This window comes from Leuciscus leuciscus (genome assembly GCF_965113295.1).
Source record: "Leuciscus leuciscus genome assembly, chromosome: 3".
NCBI lineage: Eukaryota > Metazoa > Chordata > Actinopteri > Cypriniformes > Leuciscidae > Leuciscus > Leuciscus leuciscus.
The window spans coordinates 37789408-37809554 of NC_138727.1; the positions used below are offsets into that span (position 1 = coordinate 37789408).

A 20147-nucleotide genomic window follows, 5' to 3' on the forward strand; every position below is an offset into this window, starting at 1 on the left:
ATTGGACAGACAGTTCTCTCATCTTACACTCACACACACACTTACACACATGTTCATGCAGTCTGGCACTGACAGAATAACACTTCACTTTCACCACCAGAGACTAACACACACACACACACACACACACACACACACACACACACACACACACACACACACACACACACACACACACACACACACAAATCCACACTGACCACAGTGTTTAGAACATACAATTCAGTGCAGCCAGAACAACACACTTAACAGGAATAAATCAAGCCCAAAACATACTCTCGTTCATCACACACACGAATGCAAAGAGCTGGTATAAGCAAAAATCCATAAGATGCTGTGCATTACAATGATTTTTACCACAGTTAATGGCTGTTATTAGGCATAGCATGAAGCAGTTTGCCTGTATAAAATGGCAATATGATTAAAACAGTTCATTTCAGTTCGGAATTTGGTAATTCAAGTTCGGAATTCAAGTTATTATATATTACATTTTAGACATTTTTTATTTATGTACACTATTGTTCAAAAGTTTGGGGTCATTACATTTTTTTTCTAAAAGAAATGACTTTTATCAGGAAAGATACATTAAATTGAGGCAGCTCAACTGTTTTCAACATTGATAATACTACTACTAATAAGAAATATTTCTTGAGCAGCAAATCATCATATTAGAATGATTTCTGAAGGATCACGTGACACTGAAGACTGGAGTAATGATGCTGAAAATTCAGCTTTGCCACCACAGGAATAAATTACAATAAAATCAGGAATAAGGAACACATTTTAAAAATATATTAAACTAGAAAACAGTTATATACTGTATATATGCAGCCACAGGTATTGGCTATTTGAGATAGTTGGCTCATACAATCAGATTTCAGAGTCAGAATTATCAACGTTTTCAAGCCAAGATCTACTGTACCCTCATTTTGTTTATTAAAGCACACAGGGTTGTTGAAGTGTGATTGATAGCGCAGTTGTAAAGACCCATCACGCAGACTCACACACATAAGGACGTTAGGCGAGGGAACTTGCCGTTGTGTTGTTGGCTGAGGGACAGTGGCATGACCGTATCTCAGCTGTTGTTTTAATATGAGCGCTGTTCCTTCTGAATCATATTCATGCATGCATAAAACACAAAATGATTGCAAAGATACATTGCTTGGGTCAAACAAATGCTAAGGTCATGCATGCAGTTATACCAGCACAGCATTAAAAAACTCCCTATAAATGTCATATCTATACTGCTGTCAGCAACACATGTGTGCAAAATATCAGCAGTATGTAAAGACTGTATGTGAATCTATCATTGTGCAAATTTCTGTCGTCATTTACTCAAATCCGTATGCATTTCTTTCTTCTGTGAAACACAAAAGATATTTTGAAGAATGTTTTTGTTCATAAAATTAAACAGCATTTTTCAGAAATTAAAATGCATACGGGTTTGGATATACATGAGGATGAGTAAATGATGACAAAAATTTGCACAACGATAGATTCACACAGTCTCTACATACTGCTGATATTTTGCACACGTGTGTTGATGACAGCAAACAAATAAGCAAAAAAAAACACACAAAAAAAAAAACAGACAGGGTGAGTAAATCATGACAGAGTTTAAATTTTTGAGCAAATTATTCTTTTAACTTATGTTACATTTGAATCTAAACTTAGTTGACCAGAATATCATTGGGCTTGTTTAACTTGAGCCAGTAAGCAACTATCCTGAATGCTAGAAATCCCATAGCTATTCCCTGGAAGCAACCCATAAAACCCTGGCACTGTGGCAGTGAGATTTACATTGGCCAAAACCACCGATTTCTTCAAAAATGTACAATTTTGAATTGCTCCATGTTTTTTTTTCTATAGGGTTTGTATGTGTATTTGTCTGTTAGCATTTGAATGTGATTTTGCATATATATATGTTTCAGATTGTGCTTGTTTCTGTGAGTGTGTGGGGAGTATTTTTTCACTCTAATGGCATCTTTAGCTAGAACGTAACGATGGAAACCACGTTGCCACGGAAACACTGCATGTCTCTTTGAATTAGAAATCTCTCCATATACACACCCTTCCTTCTCTCTCTCTCTTTCTCTCTCTCTCTCTCTCTCTCTCTCTCTCTCTCTCTCTCTCTCTCTCTCTCTCTCTCCCTCCTCTCTCTCTCTCTCTCTCTCTCTCTCTCCTCTCTCTCTCTCTCTCTCTCTCTCTCTCTCTCTCTCTCTCTCTCTCTCCCTCCCTCTCCCTCTCTCTCTCTCCCTCTCTCTTTCTCCTGTTACTGTTACTGACAGTGCAGCTGTCCCTAGTCAGGAAGTGTCAAAGCGGAAAGATATTCAAATTCAAGCAAAAAAAATATAGTGCAGAGAGATAAACGGAGAGAGAGAGAGAGAGAGAGAGAGAGAGGAAGGATGGAGATGGACTTCCTTGAAGCGAAAGTTAAAGAAATAATTATCTCCCTCAAAAAAAAAGAAAAAAAAAAGAAAGAAAGTGAAGTGCAGAGATAAGGAGAGTAGCAGAGGATAACAGCTGTAAGAAGAGGGTTAGTGAAAGAGGGAGAGAGATTGGTTATGCTGTGGTAAATGCTGCAGGCATTAAGTAATGCAGCTCAGATAGTTTTGCTGAAATCTGAATTAACAACATTCTACTACTACTAGTATAATAATAATAAATGATTTTTATATCAAAATTAAGTAAGAAAGTGATTGCGGTAAAAGAAGACAAAAGTGTTGAATTAATTACACTGGAATGGGAAATTGTGTATTAAAAAATAAAGCACTTATCTACTACTATTGTATGATAAATTGCTTGTTATATTTCTCACTTGTAAGTCAATGGATAAAAGCATCTCTTAGTTGAGTAAATGTACAATTACTAATAATTATTATTTGAAAGATTTTCTGAGTGTACACTGTGTGTAAACATTTGTCACTGTAAATTAAACAGATTTTTGGAGTATTGGAGTATTTATACTTCAAAATTTTACGTTTAATTCAATGTGTTACTTGCTGTCTCTTTGGTAATTAATGAAATTTATTTACTAGCAATTTCTGAGGGAATCTTTTAGCTTTTTTCAAGTAAATCCTCCACCGGTAAATTCTTTTTCAGTGTATTGAATTAAAAATAAAAATAGGAAAACAATAAAGCTGTCACATTAATAAAAAATAATTGGAGAATCAGGGACAGGGCTCTACACTTACTTTTTGAACAAGGAGCGCTGGTGCGCCTAAATAAAAAAATTTAGGAGCACTGACAAATATTTGGGGGCACAGTCATTTTTGTTGTATAAGTTTATCATTATAGAGCATGTGAGCGGAGTGGAGCGGGAGCGAGCGGGCGGATCTTGGACAGAGCGCAGAGCGGCAATTTCAAAAGGACGGAGCGTCGCCCTATTTCCCGCTCCGCTCACGCCACGCATCAGTCAAAAAATGCGCCATGAAGAAGAAAAAACATATATAGGCATAGCCTAAGTCGCACTGGACTATAAAGGCGGCCGCACACCGGACGCGCAGCTCAGCGCCGCGCTGCGCCACATCTAGGACAACTCTCACCTGAAAATCCGATAACATCAGCAATTTTCTGATTTCTGTAAATAAATATAAAACTAAATGTATATTGCAGCACAGGGTGAAGTCCGTATATACATTAACTACGATTTGAGACACATACATGTAAATTTAATATAAAACTATGTAAATGGCGCTCTGTGTCGCGGCAGGATTTTGAACACGGTCCTGAGCCGCCGCGGACAGACGCCGAAAGGCGCCGCCGGTGTGTGTACTCTCATAGAGAATAGTGTGTTCGAATTTAAAAGACGTGGCGCTGCGCGTCCGGTGTGTGACCCCCTTAAGTCGCATTTATTTAGAAATTTATTAAAAAAAAAAAAAAAAACAATGTTACAGATGGGACAGTTCTCCGTTACGGACGTGAGCGCTCTGAAAGCGGCTCTAAAAGACTGCTTTAAAACTTTCACTGAGACCTCAAACAGAAAGCACAAAACCTGTCCTTGAATTTAATTTCGTTTTGTATTAATTGTATCTTAATTTTGATCAATGTTTCATCAACCAATTGTCTGGATTTAATAAATAAGTAAATATATTAGAAAATAGATAATCACGACACGAAGGCGCCGGCGGGTGAACCTGGAGTTTGTCTCATAAATGAACCGAAACTCAGCGTATAGCCTACTTGCCTGACAGACCTGAGACATATATAAAGCTTGAAATGTCTACTTTTAAACAGAACAATTCAAAATGAAAGAAAACAGACTGCTCTCTTATGTAATCCGTATGAAATGTGCATTTCTCTCTGGGGCGTTCAATACTGCGAAGATCGCGAGTCAGCATCTTTCCAGCCGACACAGACATAAAAAAAATTGTTTATTAGTAAACAATTAAAATGTCTCCTGCTATATTTTACATATTCATAATCATTAATTTTGCCGGTTCGTTGTGACAGCTTTTAGGTGCGTTATTGGCAGTGCCACCCTTAGGCCTACATGTTACATGAACGCATCAGCACTGAAAACATGGAGATTTTTTCTCTTTTGGGGGCATTTTGTTTGTGTTCAGACTTTCTCAGTTGTCTTTAGGCGCGATGTTAGAGGACGCTGCTAATAAAGTTGCTAGCATGGCCTACACATTGGATTCACGTTTATTATTATAGGCTATTTTTTAAAAAATACCCAATTTTTTATGCCGTTCGTATCATTTTATTTTGTTGTATTTATCCGCCACACCTTGGCCGGTCCGTGAAAATATTGTCTGATATTAAACCGGTCCGTGACGCAAAAAAGGTTGGGGGCCGCTAGAAAGTGATATACATGTAGATTTTTTTCCTTTTTTGGAGCGAGCGGGGGGCGATTTGAGTGGAGCGCGAAGCAAACTGCGCTGAGCGAAAATGAGCGGAGCGGCGTGATGTAGCTTTGAGCGGGGGAGCGGAGGGGTGAACAGTTCCGTGAGATTCTCACCGCTCCACTCCGCTCATGTGCTCTGCTATCTACTGAAGATTTAGGCCTAAATAACTGATCTCCCGGTAATATAGTGTCCTACTCTGCCCCTCCTCATGATGATGTATTTGCAGCTGTTTCTATAGAAAAATGCTGTGTCACTCGCACGAGTGCGCCCAAATATTTTTTCACGTTCGCACGCCGAAATATTTACTCGCATGTGCGAGTGAAATGGGCGCACTGTAGAGCCCTGAGGGAGCATAAATAATAATTAGAATAATAATAATAATGAGACAAATATCTTTTGTCATTTTATTGAATTTTTAATTTGAAGTAAAATAAGTATAAATTCTTAGTGTGTCTTATTTCCATTGGTAGACACTTCTAGATCTGTAATCTAAACAAAATGGATGCAGCGAAATGAACGCAGCTTCTCTTGATGATCTCTGGTTTACAGAGAGTAACAGTATTGCTCAGCATTTGAAGACCTTAAACAATGATTTGGAGCATTTTTTGGCCATCAGTCCGAATTGCGTGAGGGTGCCAAATAATGAATTCCTTTAAAACCAATAAAAGATCCTTAAAATCAATCTGTAATTATGTTCTTAATGAGTAGCCAGTACAAATGAGCTATAACATGTTTAATGTTGTAGCTAATGTGTACTATAGTGTGTGAGAGAGAGATTTTGAGAGGAAATTTGCATGTAAGAGGGTGGAGTGAGAAAGGTGGAGAATGAGGGGGAGGAATAACGAGTAAGTGACAAGGAAGGGAATGACGGAAGCGAGATGAATCGAGGAGGAGAACTTGGGAGGTGGAGGAGAATTTGTGTGAAATACTAAGTGCAGGGCTGCATGCCATGGAGAGACTGAGAACGGCATACAGAGAAAGCGAGTTGTCATGAAAGAGGCAATGGTAGAGAAAAGTATATGGTGAAGAAGGAGGGATGAGCTGCCAGATCAATAAATGGGAAGGGGAAGAAGAGACGAGGATACTTGAGATGAAAGAAAAGAAAGGGAGAGATTGGGAATGTAAAACAGTCCACAAATACAGTGTAAGGGTTATGAACTGAATGACATTCATTTTACACGGTACTTGACTCTCACTGGGCACACACACACACACACACACACACACACACACACACACACTTCCTCATGTAACACACTCATTATAGAAAAAAACATTCTGACTCACACACTCTCCATATAAATTGGAGGCATTTTTCCATATTCAGGCACAGCGCTTTAAAAAGCTTGTATTCATTCCTCTAATGAAGCTTAATGAAAGCATCGCCTTCACTAGAAAACACCAAAGATCACAAAAGAACAGCCTGTTCTGTTCATGTTTTGACAAAAATAAGGTACATTACCATTCAAAATGTTAGGATCAGTAATATTTTTTGATAGAAATTAATACTTTTATTCAGCAAGGATGAATTAGTTTGAGCATAAGTTATGGTAAAGAGTAAAGCCTTGAATGATGTTACAAAATATTTATATTTCGAAGAAATCCTTTTAGAATGTTGCAAAAGATTTCTATTTCAGATTTGTTCTTTTGAACTTTTTAGTCATCAAAGAATCCTGGAAAAAAATGTATCACAGTTTCCACAAAAATAAAAGTTAAATGTATTATTTGTGTGCCCCTGGTGTCACCAAATGGAATAAAAAAAAAGATAAAAAAAAAAGGGTAACCAAAGAAATGAAAAAAGTGATAATATGTGGTAATTTATAAGTCAGAAATATGATTTAATATCACCCAATCAACAGCAACATGAGTACATTAGGTTAAACAAACACATTTTAAAGGAGTTAGACCATGTAGAAATGGCCTTTTATCACTATTTGTAGTGTAGAAGGAAGAAAATGGTACGGAAGAGAAGTGACAGATTTCCGGGTGCATCTTGATCTGTCATTGGCTGAATAAATGGGTAGTTCTTCCACAAAGTCAAGCCATTGGTCGAGCCGATATTGTTATGTCTGTGTGGTTGGAAAGCTCTTCACAGTGTTTACACTTTTGGGGGGGAATCATAGTTGTTGTTTTTTTACATTAAACTGGGATTAAATTGGTTTGATTACAACCTAAAACAAATGTATTGCCATAAATGCAGATAAAAAAGGACATATTGATAGAATTCACAAATGCATTCCTTATTATTTTGGATGGCCATGTAAGTTATCTCTACATCGAATAAATCTCAGGACTCATCGATAAGTAAGACTGAAAATTCAATTTTCCATTTGTGTAAAATAGTTTACACACATCAATATCCACTGGACATTTACCTTACCACTTACGTACAATACCTTTTCTGTATTTTTCCTCCTCTCCTCTTTCCAATTTTCTCTCCTCTTTATCTCTACCCTCACTACCTTGAGATTATTTAGGCAGTTTAAAGACCCTTGATACATACTAATGCACCTTGCACACGTGCACACTCCACACCCTGGTGCTTTTGATAAAGATCAAGCGTTGAGCTTTCAGCAAAGAATTCATGGCGTGTGTGTGTGTGTGTGTGTGTGTGTGTGCGTGTGTGTGAGAATTTTGGCTCTTTCACAAGGCTTACATGTGTCAATAAGTGACTAATTGCCTTTATCCTCTGTGTTACTAATGAGCTCTATTAACTGAAAAGAGCTGTGAATTTAATTACCATACGGGGTTGAAGGGTATGAAAAATATAAACTCTGCCTCCATACTGTCCCCCTTTCCTCTCCACTTTCTCTTGCCTTTTTTGTATGTTTTCTCTTTCACTTACTCTATCCATCCTTTTCCCGCTGTCTCCGTCATTTGCGGTCTATGTGTTCAGCTACAATTGACAAGCTTGACGTATTGGTGCAGACAAGCAGCATGCGTTTTTAAAGAGACGATCATCTATCATTACGCTGTCAAAGGTTTAAAGTCAACATAAAATCTAAAATTACCCTATTTACATTCTTAAAGGAACATTACAGATTTAATACAAGTTAAGCACAATTGACAGCATTTGGGCCATAATGTTGATTATCAAAAAATAATTCTCACCACTGTTTTCTTTATAAAAGCAACAAAAAAAGGCTACGGTGAGGCACTGAAATGTAAGTAAATGGGGCAAAGTTTTCAGAGGATGTGAAAGCAGAAAGGTGAAGCTTTTACAATTCTTTAAAACTTGTGTATTATTTGTGCTGTAAAGTTTTTCTCATTTTTACAGTCAGTTTAGGGTTTTAGGCATTAGGTTGTCATGCAACAACTGGTTTAATTTAATTTTAGACAGAAAAGGTGAGTATGCAATTTGTTTCACACTTCTTGTGGCTATAATTTTTTTAAACAGAGTATTTGAACATTTACAGATTGGCCTCATTAAATTCAAGTGTAAGTGTCTCACTGTAACCCAGATCTATTTTTATTTAAAGAAAGGGAAGGACAAGTTTGTGGTAATCAACATTATTCCACAAATGCTGTTAAATAAATTGTAAACATTTACAAATCTTATTTTTATGAAATATTGCAGTGCTTATTTTAAATTATTTATTCGTGCACATAATCACAACTTCTGTTTCATGCTGTCTTTAATCACTTAGGCCACATTGGCTATTGGATAATGTTTATAATAGCAAAATTAAGGGTAACACTAAACTAAACACTAACTAAAAGTAACTTTGCACCTACATGTCAACTACCATTCATTAGAGTATTAGTAGAGTAGAGTATTAATAGACTGTCTGCTTAATATCTGCTAACTCTTTTTTATGCTGTAAGAGAAACAGGTCAGTTTATCTCAAAGGGAATTATTAATTAATTTGATGGGGAATTTCGAAAGAGTCACTTATTTTACAGCCGAAAAATGTATCGTCCAGCCCTCAATTGAACGGGCCATAACTATCAACTCTGTAGCGCATATAAATATCCAAACTATAGTGAAGACACTATTTATTAGCACGGTCAGCAGTTTAAGACAATACATTCGTAAGAAGACTTCTCTTTAAATACAAACAAGACTTCATTGATTATTCTAACACACACACATTCATACGGGTTGCAGAAAGAAAGAACGTGAGGAAGAAATGAGTTTTAAGAGAGTGAAATGATGAAATCCCAAGTTTCTAATATATGCATTTTATAAGACCTGACCTGAATGAACCATCAATCATCAATTTAATCCTTCTATCACTTTTTAGATGGGGTTAATACATTTTATATCAATGCACCAGTTCGGCTAGGATCTGGAGGTGTTATTTGCTTTTGTTGTTTGTCTTTGATGGGGATTCCCTTCTGTGGTCCTTGCTGAAAGGGATTTCCCAGGTTTGCTGGTTTGTGGAGGTCGTGATTGGGAAGCCAATCACGTCGGTGTGTTGGCGGACGAATGGAAGCGGAGTCTCTGCAGTTTGAAGTTAAAGTTTGAGGCGGGCAAAGCCTATAGAGTTGGTCACTGAAGCTTTGTGACAAAATCTTAACTTAGAAAGCGAGACTCTCAACGGAAAAGAAAAGGAACTAAGGAAAGAAAGAAAAGAAAAATAAGTCAGGCAATATCCGTTGGTTTGTTTCTTCATGATGGTGTTTCAGGGTCGACCTTAGTCTTAGCCCATCTTACACATAACCTTATGTCTCCTTAAACCAACCTTAAAGGTGCTTTAAGTGATGTTGGGTGACGTCACTTCTTATTGACGTTTAAAGTATTGTCAAACAAAACGGAGGCTAGCTCGACCCTCCCTCCTCCTCATCCGCGCACTAACCCCCCAAATCCTTCTTGTCGGTTATTGGCTGGAATAGTTTGTTATGTTTCGTGGTGCCCAGTTTGTTTTTGTTGCCGTTTGTGGAGCCTGGGGTGTCTGCAGAGTGTCGCTTAGAGCACCTTTAACCCATTTTCATCTGATCAGATCTAATGCTTTGTTTGTGTCCTGAGTTTTTAAACTTAGATATTTGACCAACCATTTAGAGGAGTTCTGACCAATTAGGTATCATCTTTGGCTCAGGGTGTGACTTCTTCGTTTCTCTTCCCCTCACATAAATTACGTTATCTGATTAGTCATATGGGTTGGGTTTCCCGAAACCTTCTTAATGCTACGTTGTTCTTAAGTTACACCTTAAGCTGTACCTTATCATTAATACGTGTTTCCTGAAACGTTCTTAGTTAAGTATACCTTCTGTAAGTCATACGTTCGGAAGGTTGGTCTGGACCACTCTTAGCTTTACCTTATCACTGTTGCAGGTCTATACGAATATAATTCTGAAGTTTTAATACACCCAGACAGTGTTCAATTAGGCTAATTCAAGTGTTTGTATGCAAAGAATAAAATTGTCATTACACTGATTGTTGTTAGATTTTTAATTATATTATTATATATAATATTATTAATTTAATTAAAGAGCGCTTTTAAATGCCAGTGAAAGCATAGGCTACTGTCAGTTAAGTCCTATTCCGACGCGAATTGTTTCTTATGTCATGGGCTTGTATACGTATTAGGGATGGGCATTCGATTAAATTTTATTAGTCGATCGTCGGGAGAATTAACGATCGACTATCGATTAATCATTAATATTTTTATATTGAAATGTATTATTTCTTTAACTTTTTATAAATTAAAAATACAAAAATACAGTTTGTTTGTCCTCGATGAGATCTTTATTACAAGAAGATCAACTTGTGGCAGTGAAACTGGACGTTCGGTAGACTTGAAGATTCCTGCGGTGCTCTAAACCAGCGGAACCTGCAGCTGCGAGCACCCATGGCCACTTCATCCGTTTTCTGTGATCGGATAGCTATCCGGTCGTGAAAAGACCAAATCTAAATGCCCTCCGAAACGCATTCGAGACGGATTTAAATCCGATCGCTCAAACCACTTTATACTTTATATCTGAGACGCATTCCAGACGAAACTGGACAAGAGTAAATGCATCTGGTTGTTGAAACCACATATGTAAATTTGACTTATCCCAAAAATGATAAGAAATAAACGTGTGAGAGCGTGTTATAGGCTATATGTCATGTTATATCCAGATATGACGACGCTACTTCAACACGCATCACCACAGATGAGCATCTATTCATCAAGCTAACGTGCAAACTATCGCAAATCAAAGTGAAAGTCATTCATCAACACACAATCATCTTCATTAAAAGTAAAGAACCGAAATGATCTTACCCGGGCTGTTGCCGCAATATCTTGTTGCGGTCTTTGATTTAGACATTTTCGCTGATGATCAATAAAATGCAGCTCATATCAGTTGCATTCGATGACGTGCAACAATTTAAATATGCATATAGCGCGGGAATTCAAGATCGGATTTATATCCGTTTTGCAAAAACACATTTATGTGACCAGGTGTAAATGGAATCGTTTTGATAAATCAGATAGCTATCCGATCTGAGAAAACGCATGAAGTTCCCATAGAACTTCTGCACCAGTCTACTGATTTCTGTTGAGAAAGATAAGCATGTTGACATGATCTGGGATCAGACGCGACCGCAACCTGGTGACAGCCAGTCCAGCCGCCGAAAACACCCGCTCTGAGCAGCCCGGTCTCACCCCAAAACGTCATATACTGACGCGTCTTGACCATGCGTCAACATACGACGAAAAGGGTACCCCTTTAACGTCAATATGAGACGCAGACAGAAGCGCACCAGCAGCGCCTCCTAGCGGTACCCTAACGCATACCTAAACCTACCCATAACCCGAATCGTCACACATGGACGTTATGGGGGTACCCTTTTCGTCGTATGTTGACGCATGGTCAAGACGCGTCAGTATATGACGTTTTGGGGTGAGACTGTCAAGCCGGGGCAGCCGGGGACTGACGTTGCCGGGATGCACAGGTACCTCCGCGCTAAAATTAATTCCATTGCTTCAAGACACACTACGCAACGCAACCTGCATTAGTTTAATCGATAACAAATAAACGTGATCGACGAAATTCTTAACGATCAATTATCGATCGTCGATTAATCATGCCCATCCCTAATACGTATATGGTATTTTAAACATTTAAAGGGATAATTCTGTGATTTTAGTGTCCAAATCCATAATATCAGTGTTTTTTCTCACTCAACCCACGTAAAAATCCCAGGTCAAATTAGTACCTACTGTTTTTTGACAAACAGGTTGTGTGGTAATTTAATTGCCGTCTGAATCCACATCTCTGAGTTTACAAGAAGCAAACAAAATTCACTGTTTAAATCCTTTTTGATCACTGCCGAGCACCGTATGTAAGATGTACACTTTTATTACTGAAATGCTAGAAAGTATTTACAAGAGCAATATTTCATCACAGCTACACTTCAGCGAACAAAAATTGGAAAGAGAAGAAAGCACGTAAAAAATTGAAATAGTTATTATGGCAGCAATGTGATACAATTTTAAAATATGGCTAGGCTATTATAGGCTATTATAGTTTGTATTATTTTTTATAATATCCCATGAGTCCTAATAAATGCAATTTCAGCTATTTCTAAAGTGCTTCTTTTATAAACAACACCACTTTCTCACATAATGAGGTGAAACAGCCCCTGCACGAGATAATAATTGATTCTCGAGCCATCGATATCAACCAATTCAGTACTATCGCCACGGACAGCACCGGGTAACGTCGCACGTAAGAAGGTATATCTTAAGCAGCTTCCTAAGGTATGGTTCGGGGAACACGCCTAGAAATGGTATACCTTCAGTTAAGTTATACCTTAAGAGTCTTCGTAGCGCGCTAAGAGACAAAGTTATCGGGAAACCCAGCCCTGGTCTCTTAACTTTCCCGCTCTAGCATGGTATGATTTAGACATTTATTTTATAATGAGAGTACAATACATTTTACACGGATTTCATTCATACCATATTTCAAGAAATGAGAAATCATTCACACACATGGTAAACAAGACACCTCCAATAAACCAAAGGTATGACAACTGAACATGAATTATGTGTGATCTAAGCATTATAACCACATATATAGGCTGCAGACATGATATAGAATTATGCAGTTGAGCGATGTTTGATTTGTTGGAATGATCTGATGCATTTTGATGTAAAGACAATCCCTGTGGTTTTAAAGAATATTTTAGTCCTGCGTCCAGAGGTCACTCAGAGGTCTTAAAGACAGAAGATCTGTTTTAAATCTCTGTCTTGGGGATCAAACAACCTTTGGCGTTAGGGCTGGGCGATAAAACGGTAGGCTATCGGTATTTATTAACGGTACACCATTGTCGGTACCGATATAAAAAATATTCGATATAGCGCTCGATATTTTCATTAAAATGCGCGCCGTAGATTCGTCCGTTCACATATCGCGTGTAAAAAAAAGCGCCGCTATGCCGCTGTCTCCTTCTTTCCAAAGCGCTTGCGCTCCCCTGGCGTCTGTCGTTGCTATGCAACCATGAACTGCACTCTCCACATCATGTTGACTGAAGGTGCGTTCCATTCGACCGTAAGTGGACTGCGAAGTTAAATATGGCGCGACCACCACAACGTTGCCCAACATCAAATGGCAAACGTAATGAAAGCGGAACGAAACTGCGCTACTCATTATTTTGTGCTTCACGGACCGTTTATCAGTTTGGACCAATGTCAGTGCAGCACGAGCCTGTTACTACACAGCGCCAAGAGATCAAGTAAAGGAAGCATTTGAGCATTTGAATTCGCCACTGAAGTAATAACATCGCTGCGAGATCTAGTGAGAAGCATTCACATTTCTCCGTTATTAATGGATCCAACAGCGCTGACGTGCAAACCAGGAGAAACATTGTGCAATGAAAGAACTAGTTATAGGCTTCAAGTCCACAGATCAGCAAGCAACATTCACCATGGATTTAATGTACTAACACTAACTGTAACTATGGAAGTTTGGCATGAGTAGTTAAATGCTTTCAAGTATGTCACACATCTTTTTTCAGCACTTAAAAACTCAAATATTATCATATTTAAATGTTATTTTTAATGTGATGACCAAAACATTATTTGTTCATCCTTCTAATATTACCCCCATTTATAAAACTAAAAGTTTCAAGATGTAGAACTCACACTTATTTTAAAATAATGTTTCTTTTAGTATTTTTTTATTTATTCTCTGGAATTTCTTTCTTTTTGCTGTATCGAAAACGCAGGCCTACCTAACGTGACACCTACTATGCCTAACCCAAAACCTAACAGTCTACTAATAATTGAATGACTGGTAGTTGACATGTAGTTGCAAAGTTACATATAGCCTAGTTAGTAAAATGCTTAAAGTGGAATATCGAAATAAAGAGTAACCAAATTAGGATTTGTTTTAGAGAAAACTATTCTTGGATTTGGTCCGGCTCCATTGTGGTACGCCTCGCCCACTTTTTAAGATCCAATCAGTTTCATTGAGTTTTACTCGGAAATACATCACATTATGGAAGTAAAACAGGCTTTGAATGGCAATTCATGCTAGCTTGAAAAAACCAGAGTGACAACATTGATTTGAGCAGGCTTGAGTATGCTGGAGATGTGTAAAGAGCTCTTTGTGATTAGAATATGCATTAAGCCTAATTTTAGAGAGCGAGGATTGATCTGTTTTGATTACGAATTCATTGGAAGAAAAAAGGATAAAAGATAAAAAAGAGAGAACATAAAAGAAACAGTAGTGAATCGAAATTGTGAATTTTTTTCCTTACCATTTCATTCCTTCAAACTTGGCTGTTGAAAACTGTTGGTATCACATGCTGATAATGGTGTTTAAAGCACAGACCGCACACGTGCATGTGACATTCATTATCTGTAGCATTCAGATGTTAAGCGTTGTTGGCCATTGCTTCGGAAGATAAAGTGTTTTTTTGCAGCTGTTGTGTGAGTTTGCGTATTTCCGCAGGTCTTTTTAATATGAAATGTTTAGAGCATGTGGTGTGTGTCTTAGGAAGATGAAGTGTTTAGAGTCAGAGTGTGTGTTTGTGCGTGTCTTTGGAAGATGAAGTGTTTTTAGTCCCCCCTGTTATTACAGTCTATTTCAGTCTGACTGAGCCTCATACATCTATGTCAAAGTAAGGGAGCACAACTGTGTGTGTGTGTGTGTGTGTGTGTGTGTGTGTGTGTGTGTGTGTGTTTGCATGTGTATGGGGTGAGTGTTTCTCTGATGAGGTGAGTCATGTCTGTTTTCATTTTTATTGTGTGTGTTTGAGTTTGTTCCTTCAGGTCACAAATGTCTTTGTGTTAGTGTGTCTACAAGTGACTGTAGGTTTCTGTGCTATTTGTGTATCTAAAATGACACTCTGCACATCAAGGAAGCTGTGCTCTGTAGAATATAGGTTTGAATGCACTTCTTTAATGTGTTTATGTGCGTGCCCGTAATGTTTTTGTATTGTTTGGCTGCTTTATGCAAATGTATCATGCATCTTGTGTGAGGACGTGGCACAGAACGTGGCTGAGACACGCTTTGCTTGTGGTGGAGCTTGAATAACCGTAGCGATTTGCATAAGCACGCTCGCATGTGTTCAAAGGCAGAGGTCAGGAACACTAGCCCAAGGGTTGTTTTAGTGCGGGAACGCGCGCTTAGACTCTGTGTAAGCTGGTGATAACAGATCCTCATGGCCATTGTGCATGTTTTGTTCTGTTTTTACAGATGAAACGATCGTATATAGCAAAGAAATATAATGCTTTGATTTAATCGGTCATCACCTGAGGATAAAACCAGAATGGGAATTCAAGGGTAGCTATCATCACTTTATACAAACCATCAAATTATTTTTGGTTCAGAACCAACCCGTTGCTTAATCCAAACCGGATGTCTCAGCGAAAATGCATACAAATCAGAGTATTTGAACCCGGGCAGTGTGGGATTTGTCCGTATATTAGTGTTACCGACATGAATGAAGAGATTTGGGTTTCAATTATTCATACTTCATTTCCTGCTGCCCACATTATTAGTGAAACTCAAGGCCTGAAAAGACCTTGGCATTTTAGAATTGTTAGTTACGCAAATATTGGTAGTTCAATATCAGGCTTGAGGTATTAGAGCGACCGATAATTATAGCGGACAACAAAGTCTTGGGTATTAATACTGGAAAAAAGGCTGTCATTTAGGAATATTACACATAAATTTAGAATAAAAGATTAAATAGTTGAAAATTGGCCATGGGGAGAGAGAATTAAAGAGATAGGGATTTTTTTTAATGAAGGAAAGGCGATGTATTCTCTTTTTGCACCATGGCAAGCTTACTTAGTGAGCCAAGAGAAGCATAACTGCTGCCTCTTTATGAGATGCAGGAAGTCTCATTAAATTCAGCAGGAGTGACTCCTCTTGGTCCGCTGCAGATGCTCTCAGCAAACGGGGCTGAGACCTTACACTTCATTTAGACACGGAGGGCAGCCAGCTTTTAAAACTATAGATGTTAAACTCCATAAACGTCACAATGGTATTTTGGGAGGTACAATTAAAGTGAGGGGGACAGAACGTGCTGCAAAAACATCTGGGGCCAGTTGCATAAACCTCTAAGACTAGTCTTACAAGTTAGACATCAATTTATTTTCTTTAAGACGGTTCATAGCTTTTTAAAATCAGTTACATAAAAACGTAGATAAGCCTACTTTGATACCGAAAACTAAGACTGACTGCCCCTGACTAACTGCTAGTAGGTCATACTAGAACTTAAGACACTGTCTTAACATTATGGCTATGTTTATGCAACCGGCCGCTGGTCTCTAACTAAGTTTTCTCTTATGTCTTGTCTTCGTACTGAATTTATTTGTGGCGTACTAGTTTTGTTTTAGGGTAGGGTCATGTTCTTTTTGAGCCAGAATCAACTGAATTAAAGGGGCACATCATTTCTGTTATCAATGTCCTTTAGATTACATATACACTAATATTCAAAAGTTTGTGGTCGGTATGATTTTGTAATGTTATGAAAGCGTCTCTTATGCTTACCAAGACTGGATTTATTTGATTACAAAAACAAGTTTTCTATTTTAATGTATTTTAAAATGTCAATTTATTCCTGTGATGAAAAGCTGAATTTTCAGCGTCATTACTCCAGATCCTTCAGAAATCATTCTCATATGCTGATTTGCTGATCAAGAAACATCTCTTATTTATATAAATGTGGAAAACATCCTGCTTAATATTTTTATGGAAACCGTGACACCTTTTTCTTCAGGATTCTTTGATGAATGGAATAGTATTTGCTGTCACTTTTGCTCAATTTAATGCATCCTTGCTGAATAAAAGTATTAATTCCTCAAATGTTTGAACAAGAGTGTGCATAAAATCAAGCAAATTAAGGAAAATGAATTATCAATTATCAAAAATGTATACATAGACTAGTCAAAATAAAACATGCTGATTTTTGGCCACAGTTGACAACATTATGTAAGAAATGTCTTAATGTCTTGTCAATTGTGAAAAGATTTCCCAGAGTTATGAAGGTCGTTTACTTAAGGCAAAAATACAAAAGATCAACTTTGGTTAGTTGTTCATATAGGCATTTTGTTTTTGTTCCGCTCCTGTGAGATATTGCATGAACAGGTCAATTTGAGAGTTATACTTGCTAGTAAATATGTTAATGTCAATCTCAAACACTGACTGTGCGATATATCCATTGTTTCATCATTTTCACTGTGATAATTAATAACATCCCCATTATAATCATTAATATAATTACCCCCATCCTGATATTTGTCTTAATCAAAGCTACCTGCACAAAAATCAGCATCAACTCCGACGTCACAAACTCTAAATAATACACAAATGGTACAAAATAACCTGCAAAATAGCATCTGAGCAGCGTGTATTCATATATGATTGATATAGTAATGTTCCTTTACTCTCTTTAAAAAGTCAGTTTCAACCCAAAATACATGGTATAATAAATAATTACATATGTGTATGTGGGCGAGAGAGTTGTAGTACACATGGTAGCCGGTGTAAATGACAGTGTTTGCATCATTCATGAAACCGGTTTCAAATGTTCCTCCCTTCCTCTCAGACACAGAGGAGGAAAATCGCTTAGGTGTCCCTTCAGAACAATTGCTTTTGCTCGGGGAGAGATAGAAATGATGAGGGGTTTGGAAGAAGGTAGAGATGTGAGGGAGGAACACATGTTATTGACTTTCCTGAAGAAAGAGACATAAAGGAGGAAAGCAAAGGAGAGGAAAGAGAAGATAAAGTCCAGGTTAAAAGACAGAGGGAAGAGGTAATAGACAACAGAGAGACAGACTGACAGCGCTGGTGACAAGACGAATAAGACACGATGCAGCCAAGACTGATAATGGAAGAGAAAGTTTCAACAATTAATGAGCCTGGTAGCACATCTCATTTTCTCTGGAAGAAAAACAGCAAGAATGAGGGATCAGAGAAGTGACGAGGGGGTGAAAGTCTTTGCTCTCATTTCCCTCAGAGGGGCCTTGAGGCAGGAAAAACTTGAAAAAGAGCAAAAAGGGGAAAGAAAATGAGGTCATTGTGTTTCTGACATAGAAACTTAGGCCATTGCCTATGGCTAATACATGTGTGTTATCTTACTAAGTTATTAACTAGACAACAGTTTGCATACTTGAGTGGTGTTTATGTTATTATGCTGATACAAAGACCCGTATTAACAAATAAAAAGTGTTTTGAATATATATATATATTACTCTGTCAATTATTTCCTATTTATCATTTATATATATTAGAGCTGCTCTATTAATCATTAAAGATCGTGATCTCGATTCAATGCTGATCCAGAGAGAGCACTTGTCATGTATGAAATTTCAATGTCTTTTCAACCACACAGTATCATTATTTCTGTTTCAACAATTCAAGTACTGGGATAAAAGTTTAATAGTTCAGATATAAACACTTATTTCTATGGTAGCTATCAAAATAGAGTAAATCTCCTTTTGAAAGTAGCTTGACACTTTAAATAAAGATCTGTTACATTGTTACACCAGTAGGTGGCGGCAAGTGACTTTAAAAAAAAGTATTTGTCATTGAATCATTCATGCAAGAGATGATGATTCATCCAGTAATGGAATAAGTGAAGTCTTTATGAAAGAGTCATTGAATCAATCATTCAAACTGATTTTTTAAATAATTAATATTACATAAAATTACATATTTTTTGCTGGACAGCAGCAATTAAAATTTGATCATAATCTGTAGTAAATAACGTTATTTTGTTTAGTTGTCCTTTAGAATCGTGGGAGAATCAATTTTAAACAAAAAGATTGTGATTCTCAATTTATCCAGAATTGTGCAACACACACACACACACACACACACACACACACACACACACACACACACACACACACACACACACACACACACACACACACACACACTCACACACACACACTCACACACACACACACACACACACACACACACACACACACACACACACACACACACACACACACACACACTCACACACACACACACACACACACACACAGATAGATAGATAGATAGATAGATAGATAGATAGATAGATAGATAGATAGATAGATAGATGGAATGATAGACAGACAGACAGACATAGAGGCATATATGTATGTATTATAATATATTTAGTTTATACTTAAAATATATATTTTATATATATATTACATTTAAAATATGTAATTTTATACTAGTTTATATAAAAAAATTACAAATAAAACACTAAAACCTAAAATCAATTGTTTTAAATGCATGAATTAAGTGAATTTATAGGCAGTTTGAATAATGTTCAGGATAAAACATGTATATTCATTTTGATTTTGGAAAGGATACATGTAACATTATTATTAAATTATTATTTATTTAAAAAATTAACTTTAAGTGAGTTTTACATGATAGCAAAGGTATAGTCTAAATTCAAAAATAGAGGAAATAATCATGCATATCCAATGTTGACTGATACCGATGAATAGAAAAACAATGCAAGATACAGTAGCAACATTTTAAACTCTTGATCAGTTTTATTTTAGTATAAATGAGATGCTATTATAGGTATAAATATACTGTTTCATACACTGCCTACTGTTTTCTACTATTTCCATGGAAATATTTTATTAATGCAAAGTGATGTCACTGAACGAGGTTATCTGTGAACTCTATGGAAGTATCGATTTTACCAATAAGTTGTTTCAGCTCTAGTTCCTTACATATCAGTACGTACGTGACTAGCTTTTTAAAGCACTATTTACTGCCGCTTTGACAGAGCGTAATCTCCATCAAAAGGCTTTACATTCAACAGCTTACACAAAGATTCGTCTTGTATGTGGGCTACAGTACTCTGCTCAGGAGAGAAGTGCCACATGCATTAGT

At 37.2% G+C, this 20147-nt stretch overlaps 1 protein-coding gene and 1 long non-coding RNA gene across 9 annotated transcripts in view; one reads left to right on the plus strand and one right to left on the minus strand.

The window, feature by feature from the left end:
• Nucleotides 1–5203, minus strand: part of LOC309494255 — a 96305-nt gene extending 91102 nt beyond the window's left edge. The window contains exon 1 of the long non-coding RNA XR_014204270.1: nucleotides 4997–5203. This is a non-coding gene — a long non-coding RNA (uncharacterized lncRNA). The remainder of the gene's footprint in view (nucleotides 1–4996) is intronic.
• Nucleotides 1–20147, plus strand: part of grin2bb (glutamate receptor, ionotropic, N-methyl D-aspartate 2B-b) — a 115488-nt gene that overhangs the window by 39884 nt on the left and 55457 nt on the right. The window contains exon 1 of one of the 8 annotated variants that reach the window (XM_082163504.1): nucleotides 14117–14904. The exons of the other annotated variants lie outside the window; for them this stretch is intronic. The gene's annotated coding sequence lies outside the window, so the exon portion shown is untranslated. Of the gene's footprint in view, nucleotides 1–14116; nucleotides 14905–20147 lie in introns of those variants that run through there. 8 annotated transcript variants of the gene reach the window in all.